Raw genomic sequence first — 14,560 nt, 5'->3', positions numbered from 1 at the left:
TTATTATTGTTATTAGCTATGCTACAACCCCAGTTGGAAAAGCAGGATTATACAAGCCGAAGGGCTCCAACAAGGAAATTAGCCCAGTGAGGAAAGGAAACAAGAAAATAGATAAAATACAAGAGAAATAACTAACAATTAATGTAAAATATTTTAAAAACAGTAACAAAATTAAAAAACATATTTCATATATAAACTATTAAAGCTAGAAAAAAAAATAAGATAAAAAAGATAATAGTTTGCCCGAGTGTATACTCAGGCAAGAGAACTTTGTAACCTCTTCTGCCATTAGGCTACTTAAGGCCTACTGTATTCTTAATGTTCAAAATTGAAATTAACTATTCTAATGAAGTTTGAGGTTCATCTTTTGTTTGCCAGCTATCATTATCAAATGCTATATTCATAATTATAGCAATACGTCAATCTATATTTGAGTGACATTTGTTATATTGGCATCATGTGTATTATGCAACTCTTCTAGAAGAAGAGCATTCTAAAATAAAACCATTGTTCTCTAGTATTGGGTAGTGTCATAGCCTCTTTACCATGGTCTTCTTCCACTGGCTTGGGTTAGAGTTCTCTTGTTTGAAGGTACACTCAGACACACTATTCTATTTGTTTCCTTATTTCCTTTCCTCACTAGGCTATTGTCCCTGTTGGAGCCCTTGTGCTTATATTATATTGCTTTCCAAACTAGGGCTGTAGCTTAGCTAGTAAAAAGATATTCAAATAGCAGTCTATTTACAGAAGTATACAGTAGACCTATACCAAAACGGTCCACCTGAATATGTGCATAAGTTTCAGATTTTAAACTAATTTAAACATGACATTAAGCAGCTGCTTTTAATGTACAATGTTGTGTATTCCCAATTCCATTTGTTGTTTAAGTAAAATGCATCAGACACCTTCAACCAAACTTAATTCCTTCATTTCAAAACTCCTCTATTCACCCAGTGTGAACTTGGCAACAAATACATCACAAAGAATATAGTTACATCGTTTAACTGCTTCTTTAATCCGTCAAAACTATTATAAGGGTATTTACATAACATCTCCCTTCATTTAAAAGATAAATGTATGTAAAGATAGTTAAACAAACATAGGCTAATACTGGTTTACATGAAGTCTATAGGCTAACTATAAATGGAGCCTTTGTACATTAGCGGCCAATTCTTCCCATGTGTATAAGAATGGGTACTAGCTAACCTAAACTTCCTACCCCCTAACCTAACCTACATGCCATGTCCTTACTTGCCTAATAGGGGTTACCCCCCCCCCCTCTGATCCCCTTATACTGCTGTATTCTTAGCCATCATCCTACATACAGGTGGCCGCTATTATACACACACCTCCTATAAATCCTAGATTTTAAGATACTATCTACTTTTAGTTTGTGGTGATAGTTTTACTATTCTTAAGTGAATCTTACTAATTTTGTACCATACAACTATATAAGTTATGGAAGATAATATTCCTAAGGGCATTAACTCATAAATTTTCTAAGATAACTTTATAACAGGAAAAAGAAAAAAAAAATTCTTGCTGGTTAAATATATCATAGTTACCCTTAAATAACGTTTTCTCTAAATTAAAAGCTGTATCGTTTTCTTTATCTTTAGCCCCTCTGGTCTAGGGATAACTTGCTTATACATTTCCCTCGTATATATCCATTAAATATTAGATTATCTTCAATCGAATATCTTCTGAACTCCTATAGTAATTAAATTAATCTATTGTAAGAATGTTTAAATATATTCTAAGCAAAATATTATAGCTTTAGCTGAGGAAAAGGCTATAAAACGCAGGCTATGGTGGAGGTCTCTGATTGGTTGAAACAATTCTTTAACCAGGGGGACAACTTGTTGAGAATTTGTCCCCAAATCTCAGAATTTCTAGAGGTTTTGGGGATATGAAATGTGTGAATTCCCATACGTCTGGTAACTAAAAAAACACTCTACCGTAAATACTTGTGAATAATTCTGTCTTCAATAAGATTTATAATAACTTAATTACGTTTTACTGTTTTCCTGTGGTTTGAAATTCATTCCAATTATAATTTCATTAATATATTTTTAGAGCACAAACTGAAATCAGAACATGAGTTCATCATTCAAAAACTAAATTTTATTGTTTGTGGTTTCACAAATACCATAATTAAAAATAAATACAGAATATATTATAATCATAGAAGATACAGAAGTACATAGTACAGTATTTAGTAGGCTACAGACTCAGTTTTTGTTGGAGACCACCTGGAGAAAATAATTCTGATTTAGGGAACTTTTAGTGACCGTCTAGGGATGTTCCTGACAGTGTAGACTGTAGAAGAAGATTCATTTATGTCTCAGACACACACACACAAGGAAGGAAGTGTCTCGTGTCTTTTAACTTGTGATTCTGTGAACAATGAAGGATTTAGTGGGTAAGAAGGGACAAACTTTACAAGTTTTTTTTTGTTCTATTGTGTCCTAAATGTCGTTTTATTACTCGAAATACTGTAGATTCGAATATATTATAGGTGTTGAAGGTTTTCATGATTGATAGTTAACCATAGAATTTCTGTAAGGGTCTTTTAATGGCGAAGAATTTTAAGGAAAAGACATTGCTCGAAATGGCCTTTTTAGCATGTGGTGGTAATTCCCTTGATTATTGAAAGGTTATTAAATGAGATTTTTTCTAGATGTGGCTTTAACTTTCCAATTAACAATAGGATGGTGTATAACTACCTGTGTAATTTGAGTTCTAGGTAGGCACACTGTAATCACCTATAATTGTAGTTGTCCCTGTAAAAAATTAATGGGGATATTACGAATGGCTAGAGCCGTAGGCCTACATTTTATAACACAGATCAAATGTTTATAATACATATTTTCTCTCGATTTTTTGTTCCCATGGTTAAAATAGAGGGTAGTAGCCTTTTAGTATCTGCTCAATGTTTTATTTGATAAAATACAGAACTGTTTTAATCACATACTTTGATTTAATCTGCTAAGAAATTTGACGAGCTTTTTTTTCACATTTTTAAAGTTGTGAATGTAATGGTGTAAACTATAGTGAAAATTGTGTAATTTGTGCAAATTATTTGCATGACAAAAGTGTAAGGAGGAAAAAAGAGTTTAAAGTGATATGTTAGAAAAATATTTGTTAATTAACTAAAATACATTTTATTGGACAACTCGACAGTCACACATTCATTCTGTATTTTACTTATACAGAAAAATAAATGCTTTGATATAATTCTTCATACACATACTGTATGCATACACTTATATCATTCATTTGAATACAAATACAATCCTTATGACAAATATATACAATTATTTTGCTTTAAGGAACAACCATTGTCTCACTTCCATTAGTTTGAAAGTCTTAGGCCAGCCACGCCCACCAATTAGTCTCTCTCTCTCTCTCTCTCTCTCTCTCTCTCTCTCTCTCTCTCTCTCTCTCTCTCTAGTGTAGGATTATCTTATTCCCTATTATCAAGTCTTGCTTAGCTTGATTTAGTTGATCATTTCTAGGTTTTTTGTTTTCAAATCTATACTTTTAAGGACTGCTTTTCTGGCCCTATACAGCAGGGGAACCCTTCTCTCTATAGGACCTCCACAGTCATTTTATCATGTTTGTTCGTAAGCGTATTGCTCGTTTATTGTCAAATCCACACTATCGAAGCCTTAATATCTTCAGTCGTTCTGATGTCTAGTGGGAGCTTATTTTATAGTCCCGTGTCCGCATATTTAAAGGCTCCAGAGCCTATAGTAGACATATATCTAGGTTCCAATAATTTAAACGTGTCTATGACTATTCTCGTGTCAACGTGATTTGTTGGCTGTGCAATATGTAGCAATTCTCTTAGATATTTTGGACGTCCGGTTCTGATAACTTGGTGGGTTAGTTTTACATATTTTAAACTCAATTCTCGCTGTAATAGGCAGCTTGTGTAAATCAATTAACATAGGAGTGATCCTTCCTCAAGGTGGGACACCTTTTATTAGTCTTGTTCCTCTGTTTATTATGTTTTGTAATTTCTAAAGTTGTACTTTTGGTATTCCCCTAGACCTGACTGTAGTTGTAGGCTACTTCTTGTTACATATAATGCTGGATATTATTCTAAATAATTTATGAAGAATAAGAGTGTTTTGCTATATCTTTTATCCTTCACAATCATGTTCTCCTATACGTTCGTGCAATAAGGAATAGGCCTATCGGATTTTATTTTCCCATAAGAATATATTTTTGAAACTTATGTTCAAGGTTCAGTACCAAGTGATTTATATCTTTGATTATGCAAAATCTGGTTCTAGGCTAAAGCGTATTTTCAAAATGAGGTGTAGTATTGTAGTCATTAGATTGGAATTATAAGCGATGTACTCTCATGTAGAAATTGTTGTAAAATTTTTAAATCACCAGTAAGAATATTACAATTGTCAGCAGAATGTTGATGTAAACTGGAATATGTAATATTTAAAAATCATTTTACCAAATGCAAACAAAACGAGAGAGAGAGAGAGAGAGAGAGAGAGAGAGAGAGAGAGAGAGAGAGAGAGAGAGAGAGAGAGAGAGAGAGAGTGGGGGGGGGTTAAGGTGTTAGTACAACCTTAACAAACCTATTATTAACTGGTATTTAACGACTTCATTCTTCGACAAACCAAAGCAACTATGTAACAGCCAACGTAAAATCGCTTCGGATAGTTGAATCCCTTTCTTTGTTTCTTGTATGCAATCTCAGGTTTTCTGGATAGGGAAAGTTACTAACATTACATTAACCTTGAATAGTTTTCCTCAAAATCCGACTCAAAAACCTTGTTTCTTATAAAAAAACTCAAAACTCGAAAATATCAGGGGAAAGTATATGATTTATTTCAAGACTTCTTGGTGGGATGTTAAAAGATTGCCTAATAAATATATTTCTTAAATACATTCCAATGATATCGAATCTATGATATACGAGGGGCAAGTATACTTAAAATACCCATGTGTGTTTAAAGACTTACTAAAATCATTTCGATTTGCTGGTAAAGAATATATTTGACTAAACTTGTTTCGGTGGAAAGATTTGCAGTGAAAAAAAAAACACGTAAAGAGAGTTAACAGTAGTTTATTACAAACTGAAATGCCTGGAGGGAACACTCAATTATAAAGGTGCCTTTGGTCAGGAATCGATGCCCAGAAACGAGAGGAGGAATTTCAAACACCAGCTAACGTAACAAGACTTTAGAGATAGTCGAAAAAAAAAAGAATGTAAAACCGTTTGAGCAAATAACATTAAGACACAAAGATATTGCCAATATTATATCATAGTTATCTCTCTCTCTCTCTCTCTCTCTCTCTCTCTCTCTCTCTCTCTCTCTCTCTCTCTCTCTAAGTAAGTGGTTGGTAGAATAAAGGCTTAATTTTGATCTTTAAAGGACTCTATACCACTAATACGTTGAAATTCAAGTTTAAATTAAAGTAGGAAATGACTGTGATAAAAGCCTAAATAGGAACATGGCTCCTTATCTAGATCTTTAGAAATTATTATTGTGAAAACCTTTATAGAAACGATCTATTTTGTATGCAATTCATGTCTTTTCTCATATTCCAATAGCAGACGTATAATTACCTCATTAGTTAATGACCAATTGACTCTTACTGTAAGGGGGGTGGGGTTCCTTGCCTGTTTTTCGACCAACCAGACAGAACTGGTTTTCTGCATATTTGTTCTTCCTTTAAGAGGACGGACCTACTCGTAGTCAGTGAATTCTAAAAAAAAAAAAAATGTCCGTTTTTACTCTGAAAATGGGAGCCTTATTCAGTAACAAATACCAACAGTCTTCAGTATCAAGGTGAAAAGTTTTATTTTGCATTAATTAATTTTGTTACTAAGTGATGATTGTCTTCATGGGGAAATTACTGGCGACATTATTATTTGGATGAAAACCACCTTGCCATTAGTGATCCGCATAATTGTATAAATCATTATCACTGAAAGACATACTTTGTTGACTAAGCAACTTGAATAGGCGGTGTGACTTTTGATTAGTTTTGTACATTATTGCCCAATGCGAAAATTCACTTCATTAAGTGATTTTCCTTTTTAAGTTTGTACTTGGTTGGATTGCAACAACAACAACAACAACAAATGCAGCCATTTCTAGTCCACTGCAGGACAAAGGCCTCAGACAGGCCAATTCATGTCTGGGTTTTAGACAGTTTTCATCACCACGCTGGCCAACTGCGGATTGGTGATGGTGGGAGACTTTGCTCTGATTGCTCACGGATGGCTTGACTATAACTCTGTAATAATTAGTAGCGCAAATATTTTGACTTTGAGGCTGATTATAAAGGATCAGTGCTTATGTTTTTTAACTATTATAAAATTAGTGGAGATACCACAGCAATTATAACTTTAATCTAACTTGGCGTACATATTTTTAATGAATTGATTGTTCACATTTGACAATGTGGTAAAGAACGACACAAAATGTGTCGTGACACCATACAAACATGGTAATCATTATTCAAAGTTACTATTTAGGAACGATTTCAAAAGTGTGTGTGTGTTAAATCATGCCTGTGTTTCTATGTGACATGGCCAGTCTTGCATGAGTTTCTCAACTTGCTTGTATTGCAATAACCGTGGCTTAAAAAAAATTTTAAGAGTTTCTCATACATTTGGCCCCATAAATGAACTTTAATTAAAGGGCTGTTATTTTCTGGCCCTGTCACACACAGAGGACCCTTATGCCCTGCAGAGCCTAACAAGGTCAGTTTACCGTGTACATTCTAAGGTATTTTTCACATCACATATTTCGTGTTTGTCAAATGCTTTCGTTTTGAAACTGAATTAGGAGATTTAGTATTTATCCTCGCCTTATTTACAATAAGATAATTACTATTGGTTTGCATGTGTTGGTTCTGGAAGAATCGTAAGACGTTAGGACGAATTTCTTGAGAAAATATTCTTGGGAAAGCATTTATTGATACGTCTTTTGTATTAAACCTTCATCAATATATTTCTATCATTCACTAGTGTGCAGACGTAATCAAAGCATTAGATAATGACTAAACTCTTACTGTAAGGGGGGGGGGGTCCCTAGTCTATTTTTCGACTAGCCAGGCAAAAGTGGTATTCAACATATTTGCTCTTCGTTAAGAACATGGCCTTACTCGTTGTCAGTGTTTTTATTTAAATTGGTTTTAAATCTAAAGATATGAAGCCTTATTTAGTTATGTAAAGGCAATAAGCTAATTTTGTTTTGCATACATTGAATTTTAATCAATAAATGGTGAATAGTTTCATGTGGAAATTTCCGAAGGCTATGTCATTTTGATGAAACAAAATGATTATTATTGATCAACAAGATTGCAAAAAGCGTCAATGTTGTCTTTAATACTTCGTGGAATAAGACACTTTAATTGAAGGCGTGACTCTTCCTGTGATGCGTTGCTCATCTTGTAACAATCGGGTTTTTTTCCTGAAACATAAATTGTCTTGTTTATAATAATGTTTATTTTTGTGGTTCAAAGTCTGGTTACCGTAAGTGGCCCTACATCATAATTTGGCCAATAGGTGATCTTTTAATGCATTTGTTTTAAAAAATGAGGTACGATTTGGGTTTTGTATTTCAGTTTTATTTTCATTGAGATATCATTTATTATTCTATTACTTTTCATATATTGGTTACAGCATCAATGATCCACACCAGATAAAGGTTAATTCGGAAAATATCTATCAAGATGCCATGTCTTCGACGTGGGCTGTCAATTGCCCACTAGACACCAGAAAGAATGGAGATATTAAGGCTTTCAAGAGAAAACTGAAGACTTTCTTATTCTGTGAGTTCTTTTGAGTGACGATCTAACAATAAATGAGTAATATATGATATGAAATGTTGAATACTCTGAACGAACAAGATAAAATGACCGTGGAGGTCCTGTAGAGAGTAGGGTTCCCCTGCTGTATAGGACCCGAAGAAAACAGCCGTCAAACGTCAAACTAATACGCTTTCATATACTAAAGAATACATATAACAAACTAATCTTCTAGGTCCAGTAATGAGCAATATTTGTGTGATAGGAACCAGAAAACATCTGCCGTCATCCACTATAGCAAGTAAATCATATTTGAAATACTGCATATAGTTTTCTCTGTAGAATATAATTATCTGTATAGTGACTGGTTATCCGGCAATGTTTTATACTTTTCAAATGAATAATTAATAGTTCAAGAATGATATATTCTAGCCTTTTTGCCATGAAGGATAGATTCTAAATAGGTTTGTATGTACGTAAGTCTTGATGATCGAGAGCACTTTTCAGAATGGGTGTGGCTGTAGCCAGTCACAGATTGTGGATATTTACACAAAAGTCAACAGTAGTAATTGCAATTTTTTAAATAGTATCAGTAAGACTGTGAAAGTATCCTACTCCAATTAGTTTAGATATTACCTTCAGATAAATCACACGATTTGTTTTTACACCTCTTAAAAAATCCTGATGACTTCATCATTAAAACTCTAATCATATTTGTGGGTCTGGTTTAACACCAATCTGAATTTGGATATCCGCAAAACATCCAATTATATTTAATAATTTGTTTTTAGAATTTCTAGCTATTTATCACCCGGGATCCTTTCTTCTTGAACATCTCCCATTAGACCATTGAAAAGACTATAAAACTTATCCATATCTGTTACCGCTTCTTCCTTCCTAATAGGCCTTCCATGGCTGTATATTCCTTCCATGCATTTCCCTTTGTAACAAACTCCACTTAATATCTTTACGTGTTTTCTCTCTTCAAATTTTTACATCGAAAAAAAGTCTAGTATAATTTATTTTTTAACATCAAATTCACCGATTTTAAATGTCTTTGAAAACACATACGTGTATTAAGTATACTCGTGCTTCGTATATCAAAGACTCCATATCACTGGAATGTCTTTAGGCAAGACGTTAGGTAATTTTTGACATTCCCACCAAGAACTCTTGGATTAAATCATATAATTCGGTTACTTTTCCACGATTTTTTCGAGTCTTTAATCTATTTCAAAGAACGAAGTTTTTTGAGCTGGAATTTAAGGAAATGTGATCAAGGTTAAGGTATTGATAGTCACTTGCACTATTTAGGAAACCTAAGATTGGGTGCAAGAAACAATTGAAAGGGTTTGACTATCTGTCTGTAGCAGTTTGAACTTTCTGTTACATAGTTGCTTTGGTTTGACGATGAATGAAGTCGTTAAATACCAGTTAATGATAAGTTTTTTAAGGTTGCATTAATACTTATTATATAGCCTCTCTCTCTCTCTCTCTCTCTCTCTCTCTCTTGAGGAAAATAATCTCTCTCTCTCTCTCTTGAGGAAAATAATCTCTCTCTCTCTCTCTCTCTCTCTCTCTCTTGAGGAAAATAATCTCTCTCTCTCTCTCTCTCTCTCTCTCTCTCTCTCTCACTGTATTTTAATCTGTTAACTCCCACCTTTCTCTCCTATTGTGTTGCCTCATTAAGTGACCTCAACATAACTCTATATCGTTTGTCAATAATTAACTCTTAAGATTTCTAGTGTCCCAGTCAAGCTAATCGCGATATTCATCTTTATATTCATTTTCATGAGTTCAAAATTCCAAAATATGATTGATAATATAGTTCTCGCTTTCATAGGTGGACGTTATAGGTTAAGGAGATGGTTAAAGAGATGTATAATTTGATAATCTTTTGTTGGCCGGCAATGCAAGAGCCTGTGGCCTACGTAAGGTGGGGGAATAGTAACTGAACCTAGCTAGATGGTCTAGAAAACGAGAGAGAGAGAGAGAGAGAGAGAGAGAGAGAGAGAGAGAGAGGGGGGGGGATACGTGTCACATTAATCACTGTGAATGTCCTTTGCATTAAAGTTTGGGAGCAACATTACCGAGGTATTTTTGGATGTTGACCTGAATTTTAAACCCGTGTATTTATCATCAATCCGTCTCCAGATATTCAATATCAATAACAAATTCTCTCCCATGCTTGTTTAATAGAGCCTCATTTACGTTTTCGTTCGTATCAATTCACAAATCTAATCCCTAACACTTAGAATTTCGATGCTCTATGTAGCTTATACTTCCATTTAACTCATTGGTAGTTTATGTATAGAGACTTTTAAACAAGATTTTATTCCTGCTACTTAGGATACAATTTGATACTTGTCAAATTTTTATATACGAGGTAACTATTGACAATAAACTTTGTAGAAATTATACTGTAGTGCCCTGCACCTTGTGATCAACGAGGAACAGGAAACCTGGTTGTTGTAGTAGTAGTAAATTGATAAAATAACTTTAAAGTTTTATTTTGGGAAATAAGTTTCCTAATGCATTTGTTTCCCAATTTTTTATTTTTAATAATTCAGTTACTAATGCTGTAACAAATTCTCTCTCTCTCTCTCTCTCTCTCTCTCTCTCTCTCTCTCTCTCTCATAATACTATAAATGTTATTGTATATGGAATGACTGATTATATTGACGGATAAAATTACTAGAATATTAATTCATTTCATTTTTCAGAAGTTGGACACACTAGTCAAGAAGACAGAAGATGAGAATCTTTCGAGGCCTTATCTCAAATGCTCTTCTGAAGACCACAAGACTCTAGAGCAAGATAATCATCATCATCATCATGCAGGTGCCATATCCCAAAGGAGATAAGCAATCATGCCTTGCCCTTCCTCTCTCTTTCTGGCTCTCTGCTGCAACCGAGCCGTAGATATACACTGCATTAATAATAGGTAAGTGGTTAAGTAAACAATATATTTTTTGAGTGTGTGAGAACATTAAAAGTCGAACATTCCTACTTTTCAGGCTGTTGAAATATCATTCAATCTGTGAATAAGTTTTTTACACTAAACTTCATGATTTGGTTAAATTCTTCTTGCCAGTCCCAAATGTACAAACTGTGTCCAGTGTCTATAGACCAAATTGTTGTTGTTATATTATGATGATGATGATCATTATTATTATTATTATTATTATTATTATTATTACTAGCTAAGCTACAACCATAGTTGGAAAAGCAAGGTGTTACAATCACAAGGGCTCCAACAGGGAAAAATAGTCCAGTTAGAAAAGGAAATATGAAAATAAACGATATAAAAAGTAATAAACACTTGAAATATTTTAAAACCATTAACATCATTAAAACAGGTTTTATTCCTGCATTCTTTGTTCTCTCTACTGATATGATACATTCATTTGCTTGTAGTATGAACAATTCTATTCCAACTTCATCCTGGCTAATGTCTCGTCACAATTTCACAGACGTCTCAATAAGTACTTCCCAAAATATCAACAGGGCCACTATTTTACCTTTATTAACTTTATCCAAACTTTTTTTTTCACTGTTCTCAGTTTATAAAATTGCCCTCTCAATATGTAACTAACTCCCACTACTTACATAAGGCCACTTGTATTAATTTTCCATCTTGTCTTCTTTGCACTTTTTAAGCAATACAACTTAAATGTTCTTCCTTTTAACATACTGTTCATCCTTCCTTTCTTTCTTTCTTTCTTTCCTCCTTCCTTTCTTTCTTTCTTCCTTCCTCCTTCCTTTCTTTCTTCCATCCTTCTCCTTTCTTTCTTTCTTCCTTCTCCTTTCTTCCTTCCTTCCTTCCTCCTTTCTTCCTTCCTTCCTTCCTCCTTTCTTCCTTCCTCCTTTCTTCCTTCCTCCTTTCTTCCTTCCTCCTTTCTTCCTTCCTCCTTTCTTCCTTCCTTTTTTTTCTTCCTTCCTTCCTTCCTTTTTTTTTCTTCCTTCCTTCCTTTTTTTCTTCCTTCCTTCCTTCCTTCCGTCTCCATGATTTTGATCATTTCTCTGCAAAACTTGACCAAAGCACTTAGTCTTTTTAACTGAGCCTTCAACACCCTACAATTTTGACTGTGTCTATGATAAAATATCCGATCCTGTCTCTTCTCATTACTCTGCACATCCATTTTATCATTCATATTTCTACCATTTCCATTTTTCTATCTTGGGCCTTCGAAATCACTAGTGTGTCAGTCTTCCAAAACCATTGCAGATCTAATCTCACTTCTATTAAACCTTCCTTTAACCTTTGCACTGATCCCCTTCTATTGGTATATATAGTTAATTTCTGAGTCCATATCTCTATTTGCTAATTTGTTTCGAGATACTTCAATGATCCAATACTCCTGATGTCACCCAAGCTCTGTTTCACCTTTCATTTAGTTTTTATCATTTAATTGGTTTTGACATATTAAATTAATTACATTTTGTTAATTAGTGATATCGGGGTCTTGATAGATAAAGAAAATCAGTAATCAGCAATTGTTTGTTATGAATATTAAACTTAAACTTTAAGGGCTGGTTTCGTGGTCTTATTACACAGGAGAACCTTATTCCCTACAGCACTAAAGGGTCTCTCTCTCTCTCTCTCTCTCTCTCTCTCTCTCTCTCTCTCTCAAATCCATTGAGATATTAAATATTCGGAAGTGTATCCCAAGATATAAATCATTTGTAAGTTTAGACTAAGTCAGCCTCATGTCATCTCATCACGTGCAACTGCACAGAAGTGGTTGGTAGAAGTTGCTTGAGGGTACATTCGGGCACACTATTCTATCTCTTGTTTTGTTCAAGTGTTTATATATTTATATAGGAAGGTTTTATTTTGATGATGTTACTGTTCTCAAATATTTTATTTTCCCCTGTTTCCTTTTCATCACTGGGTTACGTTCCCTGTTGGAGCCCCTGGGCTTATAGCATGTCCTGCTTTTTCAACTATGGTTGTAGCTTAGCACGTTATAATAATAATAATAATAATAATAATAATAATAAAAGGCTTTGTTTTGATCTTAAGGGACTCAATACCACAAATACCTTGAAATTAAGTTTAAATTAAAACAGGAAATTACCGTGATAAAAACGCAAGCAGCAACACGGCTTTTTTATTTCGATTTTTGAGAATTTTTTTTTTTTTTTTTTTTTTTTTCTTTTTTTTTTAAACCTTTATTGAAACTATTTTGTACTAAACTATCATCAATAATGTCCTTACCCGTTTTTTGACTAACCAAACAGAACTGGTTTTCTGCATATGTGCTCTTTGTTATAGATTTTTAGGAAATATTTTTGGGAAAACCTATATAGAGACTTTATTTTGTATGCAACTCGTGTTTTTCTCATATTCCATTAGCGGATGTATAATTACCTCATTAGTTAATGACTAATTGACTCTTACTGTAAGGGGGGATGGGGTTCCTTGCCTGTTTTTCGACCAACCAGACAGAACTAGTTTTCAGAAAATTTGTTCTTCGTTTAAGAGGACGGACCTACTCGTTGTCAGTGAATTTCCACAAAATCTGTTTTTAATCTGAAAATGGTAAACCTTATTTAATGATTAATATTAAGTCTTCCTTTAGTATCAAGGTAAAAAGTTGAATTTGTTTTGCATTAATTAATTTTATTACTAAATGATGATTAGCTTTATTTGCGACAATATCATTGTTTTCTGGTCTTAGGTAGTGCCATAGCCTCTGTACCATGGTCTTCCACTTTCTTAGGTTAGAGTTCTCTTGCTTGAGGGTACGCTCATACTCACTATTTTATCTTATTCCTCTTGTTTTATTAAAGCTTTTATAGTTTATTTAGGAAATATTTATTCTAATGTTGTTACTGTTCTTAAAATACTTTTATTTTTTCCCTGTTTTCTTTCCTCACTGGACTATTTTCCTGTTCTGCTTTTACAACAAGGGCTGTAGCTTAATAATAATAATAATAATAATAATAATAATAATAATAATAATAATAATAATAATAATAATAATAATAATAATAATAATAATAATATGAAAAAAATAGTTATTGGCAATCCCCATGATTGCATGAAATGTCGATGCTGTCTTTAATAGTTTGTGGATTAGGCAATTTGAATCGAAGGTGTGACTTTAGCTCTATAATAATCATCAGCATAAATATTTTGACTTTAGTAGTGGTTATAAAGGATCAGTTCTGTTTTTTAACCATGTTAGAATGAGTGGAGATGCTATAACAATCATGATTTGAATCTAACTTGGTTTTACAAATTTTGATTGATTGATTGTTCACTTTTGAAATTGTGGTGAAGAACGACTCAAAACCATTGAACAGTGGTAATCTTGATTTAAAGTTAACATTTCGAATCAAATTCAAAATTACGTCTTGTGTTTCTAAGTGACATAGACACTCTTGCATAAGTTGCTCATCTGGCAATAATCATGACGTTCTTAAATATTAATATTAATGTATCTTGTGTATGGGTAATGTCTTGTTTCTATTTGTGTGTGGTGATAATGTATTTATCCAACGATAGTAAATGGCTTCTCATACAGTTGGGTCCATACAGGAATTTTGCTTAATTAATAAGCTGTTTTCCTGGATTTGGTGACCGATTTGGTAAACAAGGCCACTTGGTAGTTAATCTTGCGGACAAAGCTAGGTTAGAAAAGGCTAAAAATTACTTAGAAGAGGTCGAGAATGACATTAAGGTAGAAGTGGATAAAAAGGATCTACTTAAACCATTTCCATATTGATGAAAATGAAGATATAATTGCTAGTATAAAGGAGA

The 14,560-nt window shown here is 33.4% G+C and overlaps 1 long non-coding RNA gene across 1 annotated transcript in view; it reads left to right on the top strand.

Annotated features, from left to right (window-relative positions):
* The first annotated feature begins 2,330 nt into the window (after positions 1–2,330).
* Positions 2,331–14,560, top strand: part of LOC137636611 (uncharacterized) — a 19,830-nt gene continuing 7,600 nt past the window's right edge. Inside the window, exons 1-2 of the long non-coding RNA XR_011043164.1 lie at positions 2,331–2,422; positions 10,515–10,735. This is a non-coding gene — a long non-coding RNA (uncharacterized lncRNA). The remainder of the gene's footprint in view (positions 2,423–10,514; positions 10,736–14,560) is intronic.

This window comes from Palaemon carinicauda, unplaced genomic scaffold (assembly GCF_036898095.1).
Source record: "Palaemon carinicauda isolate YSFRI2023 unplaced genomic scaffold, ASM3689809v2 scaffold340, whole genome shotgun sequence".
Classification (NCBI taxonomy): domain Eukaryota; kingdom Metazoa; phylum Arthropoda; class Malacostraca; order Decapoda; family Palaemonidae; genus Palaemon; species Palaemon carinicauda.
The sequence above is the reverse complement of the archived record's forward strand: the minus strand, read 5'-3'. Positions and strand labels throughout refer to the sequence as shown.